This window comes from Dermacentor silvarum, chromosome 7 (assembly GCF_013339745.2).
Source record: "Dermacentor silvarum isolate Dsil-2018 chromosome 7, BIME_Dsil_1.4, whole genome shotgun sequence".
NCBI classification, from domain to species: domain Eukaryota; kingdom Metazoa; phylum Arthropoda; class Arachnida; order Ixodida; family Ixodidae; genus Dermacentor; species Dermacentor silvarum.
The window spans coordinates 74,300,481-74,306,480 of record NC_051160.1 but is presented as its reverse complement, the minus strand read 5'-3'; positions in this window follow the sequence as shown (position 1 = coordinate 74,306,480).

Below are 6,000 nucleotides of genomic sequence, written 5' to 3'. Positions count from 1 at the left end.
CTCTGTCAGCAGAAAAAGGCCAAAAGGAGGACTGTCAACGCGAATGCATCAACGCAAGCGAGCACGGTGACTCTGAAGTCAAGTCCTGAACGCTGGCCTCACGCCATCGTGTTCGTGCCCGAGGAACCCTCAAGCAACTTCTGATTGCTGAACAGGCAAGAACTATCTGTTTTCTTGGAAGGGGTCGTGCCGAATGAAATTAAGGACATTCGGATAAATACGCGAAAAAATGTACTTGCAATCAATGCTTACAACGGGAGTGCGCTCGGAAAACTGCAGCAAATCTCGGAGATAGGACGCATCAAAGTGCGTTCCTATATCCCGATGGACGATGCATCTAGAGCAGGTGTAATCTATGACATCGAGGTCGCCATTCCCAACGCAGACTTGCCCGTCCTCGTCAAACCAGCAAGTGAGGGTGTTGTCATCACGCATGTGAGCCGACTTGGAACTTCGCGCTGCGTCAAACCGATTTTCAAAGGAGATTGCATACCATCGCCCGTCAAAGTCGGACACTTCCGACATCCTGTTAGGCAATTCGTACAAAAGCCTCTTCAATTCCATCAGTGCTTTAAGCTTGGACCTGTCAAGGGGGTCGGTCCAAACACGTCACTGTGTCCCCGGTGTGCTGAGCCTCACGCGGAGGACACTTACTGGGCTACTGTCCTAAAGTGCATCAAATGTAATGGTTGTCATGCTGCCTCGTCTAAGGACTGCCCTAGCATCAAGAAAGAGGCCCCAGTTCTCAAGCAAATGGTTCAGGACAATTCGTCCCACAGGGAGGCTGCTGAAACGATCTGGCGTGGGCGTCGGCCTCACCGAACCTCCTCAAAAAAGGCAGAGAAACGAAAGCAGAGTGGTCCATCCATTGTAGCGCCCACAGTCTCCATTCAGGTCAGAAAGGGGCTGAACAGCACACGAAAGTAAGCTCAAAGGAACCTTTCTCAAGAAGAATGACCTGCGCTTCCGAGCCAGCAACTTCCCAAAGAACCACAGACTGTCAAGCCCGCTCGGGAGCCTACTCCTGCTACTGATGACATGCCCCAAAGCAGATCGTCAAGTTATTTCAATGCTGCGTCCCCTCATAGATACCAGTCGAATGAAGTGCGTCGAGTGAACCACGCCTGCTCGAAGAGCACTGAAAGTACTGGACGCCTTAAGCCCAGTGCTTGAATCTCTCGAATAGAGACATGGCCAACCATCACCCATCCTTTCGAGAAGAAGTCAAGGAAGCGTCAATCACTCAGTGGAACGCAAGAGGACTAAAGTCACGCCTTTCAGACTTTCGTCAGTATATACATACTAATTTGTTCCCAATAATTGTCATATGTGAGCCTAACGTGCCAAAACCAGTCAGATTCTCGGGATACGAAGTTGTTATGTCCACAACAAATGGTGCATGCAGCAAAGTCATCGTTTTTATTCGTCGAGAACTTACCTATGTTCGCCATCCGATTCCGCCTCACGATGGCAATCAATATGTTTGCATAACAATCAAAAAGGGCAAAGTCATGTTTACACTTGTAGGCGTCTACATATCACCTTCGAGTAATATTGATTCAAAAAGATTAACGAACATCTTGTCTGTGTGTCCTGCTCCATATTTCATCATCGGAGATTTTAATGCGCACCATATGGCATGGGGAAGCACAAGGACAAATGTAAGAGGCCAAAGACTAGCAAACTTCGCCTGCAACCAGGGCCTTTCACTCCTGAATTACGGCAGCCCAAAGTTTATACGAGGCGTGAATTACGGCAGCTGTCTTGACCTAGCTTTCGTCTCGAGCTCTTTTACAAGATGTATTAAATGGTTTTTGGATATCGAGACACACGGGAGTGATCACATTCCCACGTACCTTATCATCAAAGGGATGTCCCGGTCCTTCCCACGGAACACCATTCGATTAATTGACTGGACTAGATTTACCTCTGCCATGGAAGATGCTTGTCGAGATGGCTTGTCCTCTGGATTAGACACAATCAAGTGTGCAATGTGAGACGCCACACGTGCGGTCACGGCTTTGTCGAAGGACACGGATTTCGATATAGTGTTGGCGCAGCTTCGTGCACTCCGTCGTCGTGCGGAGCGGAGATACCGGCGTACAAAATCCATCCATGACCTCAGGACTGCCACACGACTTCAAAAGAAAATTAAACGTCGCATGGATAGATTGGCATCACGACGTTGGAAAATGTTTTGCCAGTCACTAGACCCCCGGAAGCCACTTTCCCACATCTGGAGAACCGTACGTGGTCTGCGTTCCCCTCCTTGAACAACGCTTCCCGTTCAAAGCACTGCCGCTCTTCCAGAGGCGGCTGGAGGTTGATGTTGCAGAATACTTTTGTGCAAGGATCATTGGCCAAGCAACCGGTCTAGGCTCTCCAGCCCCCACTGACATCCCCGTTTCGCGTGCACTGCCGCATGGATCTTCCTTTCACAATGGAAGAACTTGAAGCGGCTCTTGCTCTATGCAGGCGTTCTTCATCCCCGGGATCAGATGGAATATCCTACCGCGCCTTAAAAAACATGAGTGAATGCGCACGTAGAGAACTGTTACATCTCTACAACGTATCCTGGCAAGATGGCATGGTTCCCGAAGAATGGAAGACAAGCCGCCTGCTTCCTCTCCTGAAGCAAGGCAAGTCTCCACTTCAACTCACCTCATACCGCCCAATAGCGCTGGCCCGCTGTATGGGAAAGATAATGGAAAAGATAATCCTTGCCTGCCTGGAGTCGTTCCTGGAACACTACAACATGTTCCCAAATTGCATAGCTGGTTTTTGTCGAGATCGCTCATCAATAGATAGTGTTGTGGATCTCGCTACGTATGTCCAACATCAAAAGTCATGCAAAAATTATCTGTAGCTTTGTTCTTGGATGTCAAGGGGGCATACGATAACGTATCTCACGAGGCTATCCTCGGTGCTCTTGAGACGGTTGGCTTTGGTGGTCGAGTTTTTCAATAGGATTTTTCATTACCTTTTTTATGAGATCGTTCTTTGTTTGTACCGGCGATGGTCAAACCGTACGACACTACACCTACCGAGGCGTACCTCAAGGTGGAGTACTAAGCCCCACCCTATTCAACCTCACACTCAATGGTCTCGTTGAACATCTGCCAGCAGCGATCAAGATATCAATGTACGCAAACGACATATGTATATGGACTTCAGGTGTGACACGCCCTCAGATACGTGCAAGACTTCAAAAAGCTGCTACACTGGCATCTATATGCCTCCGCAACCAAGGTCTTGAAATCACGTCAGACAAATGTGCACTGGTGGCATTGACCCGCAAATCAATGACACCTTACGCCATCTCTATAAATGGCCAGATTATTCCTTATGAGAAGACTCACAAATTTCTTGGCATAATTATTGATAGAGATCTCTCATGGAGCCCGCACGTGACCTACTTGAAACAGCGTTTGACAGCAATCTCCCAGCTTTTCAAGTTTCTGGGCGGAAAGAGTTGGGGGAATGTCAGTACATACAACGTGGGAATTGTACAGGGCTGTTTTTTCTGGGCTTCTTGAGATACAGTTTGCCCGTGCTGACCAACACTTGCCAGACAAACCTTCCTACTCTACAGGCTATTCAAGCTCGGACTCTAAGGGTTTGTCTTGGTTTGCCGAAATGCACATGAACAGTGGCGACTATTGCAATCGCCCGGGACCCACCCATACAAACGCACATTGTGGTGGAAGTGTTGAGAGTGCCATTAGGCACTTTGCCCTGGGCCCGTTCCCATCATCTGGCAACACTACTGTCAGAAAGGCCGCAGGCATCATTTTGCACTATGATTTCGGAGTATTACACTCGCCTTCCATCAGGCTTCTCCCCCTCAACTAAGCCATCGATTCCTCCATGGTGTTTGGATCGATCTGCAGTGCACCTCACCGTACCAGGAATCAGAAAGACATGTGAGCTGTCATCACCTGCTCTTAAGCAACTCACTCTGGTCCTTTTGCACGAAAGGTACGCCGACCACGTACATATATATACTGACGGATCGGCAACTCTCCAGTGCTCCTCTGGAGCCGTGCTATTCCCAGCGAAAGCCACCACCATCAGTTTCAAGACCTGTAACCCAACGACATCGACGGCTGCGGATGTGCAGCGCGCTGCACTTCGTCTCGTCAGCCAAGAACAACCTCGAAGCTGGCCAATATTCAGTGACTCGAAGGCTGCACTGCAGTCTTTGCTATCAGCCCTGCGACGTGGACCACACGAACAACTGGTATTAGAGATTAGACAACTAATCCATACCTTGACAGAAAAAGGACACCAGTTGACATGTCAGTAGGCTTCCAAGTCACTGCGGCGTCATAGGAAACGAACACGCCCATAACGCTGCTCGGTCGGCTCTTCAAGGCGACGAAGAGGAAGCAATACCATTATCAAGGACAGAGGCCGCTGGAAAACTTAGAATGCTCACACGTGATATCACGTTCTCCATGTGGAACGCAGGAAGTTTTCAAAGCAACCGGCTACACAACTTAGACTCCGCTCTACGCCCTTGCATCCCAGCTGGACTCTGCCGTCGAGAAGCTACCCTACTTTTTCGAATATGGCTAGGAGTGGCCTTAACTAAGTCTTTTGCATTCAGAATTGGATGGGCCGACGACGCCGCGTGTGATGACTGTGGTAGCGAGGAGACTCTTCAGCACCTTCTCTGTGACTGTCCTCGTTACAATTTACAGAGATGGTCGCTCGCAATCGCAATAGCGTGCTTTGACCAAAGACCTCTGACAGAGGAACTCATTTTAGAATGCCGACATCACAAGCCATCGCAGCGGAGGGCGACGAGGGCACTGCTGCAGTTTTTAAGGGCAACAGACTTGGACAAGCGGCTGTAGCCTGGACAGATGTTTATAGTGCTGCAAGTGCTACTGTGCTGTGCCACCTGTGACCGATTCTGATTGCGTATCTGTGCTCCTTTCTTTCTCTATCTCTACTTTCCTGTCACTTTGCCTCCCCCTCCCCTCTCTCGCCAACGCAGGGTAGCAAACCGATCTTCCATCTGGTTTACCTACCTGCCTTTCCCCTTTCTTCCGTCTCTCTCTCTACCCACTTGCGTAATACATGTGCTTCGGTTTCACTTTAGTGTGCTGGGTACCGCGACACACGACCATTTTTTATAAGGGAATGACATATTTGATGATAAGTTCAAGGTGCCACGTCCTTTCGGAAGTGAAGAATGCATGCCTTCTTTTCTCCAATTCAGTTGAGCCGATATCATTTACCTCATGTTCTTTGATACTATGATAGATGTTTTTGATATTATTAAAAATATACGCACACACCGAACGACATAAATAATTTATTATGTAAATGTCAAGACCTATTAGAAAATACACATATGTTCATAATATAACCTTAATTTACTTTCAGTCAAGTTTGCAACGCCTAGAAATAAACTAACATATATTTCTCCTACCTACCGATAGTCAAACGTATTTCGTGACGGCGGATCTTTTTTTTTTATTTCTAAAGGATTGGCTTGTGAACATGTCACAAATAAAAGAAATCAAAATAAACTTCCAAGAAAACAAACATTTCTATCATCCCCAAAAAGTGAACAAAAATCACTTTTCATCCTACTAAAACGGCAGCAATATGAGTCTGCAAATTTATTCATCTTCACAAAAGCGATGTAGTTTTCAGGTACTACTATCTACTGTTCAGAACCTAATAAGGATTGCCCGAGTTACAGGCAACACACCCAGGTAGTTCTGAAGCAATTTATATACATCAACGCTCCTACATCCCCTCAATAATCGTCCTAAAGAAGCTTTAGTTCTATCAAGTTGATCAGTCTCAGTATTTATTACACAGCGACGAAATGGGAAAAACAATAAAATAAAACTTTTTACTGCGTTCTCGGTTGTTAACATTGCGCCCCGATGACTCTACTGATAGAAAATGCAATCATTTCGTTTATCAAGCCACACGCATGTGAACATTCTGAAGAAGGAGGAAGGGGAGGACAAAGGTAGG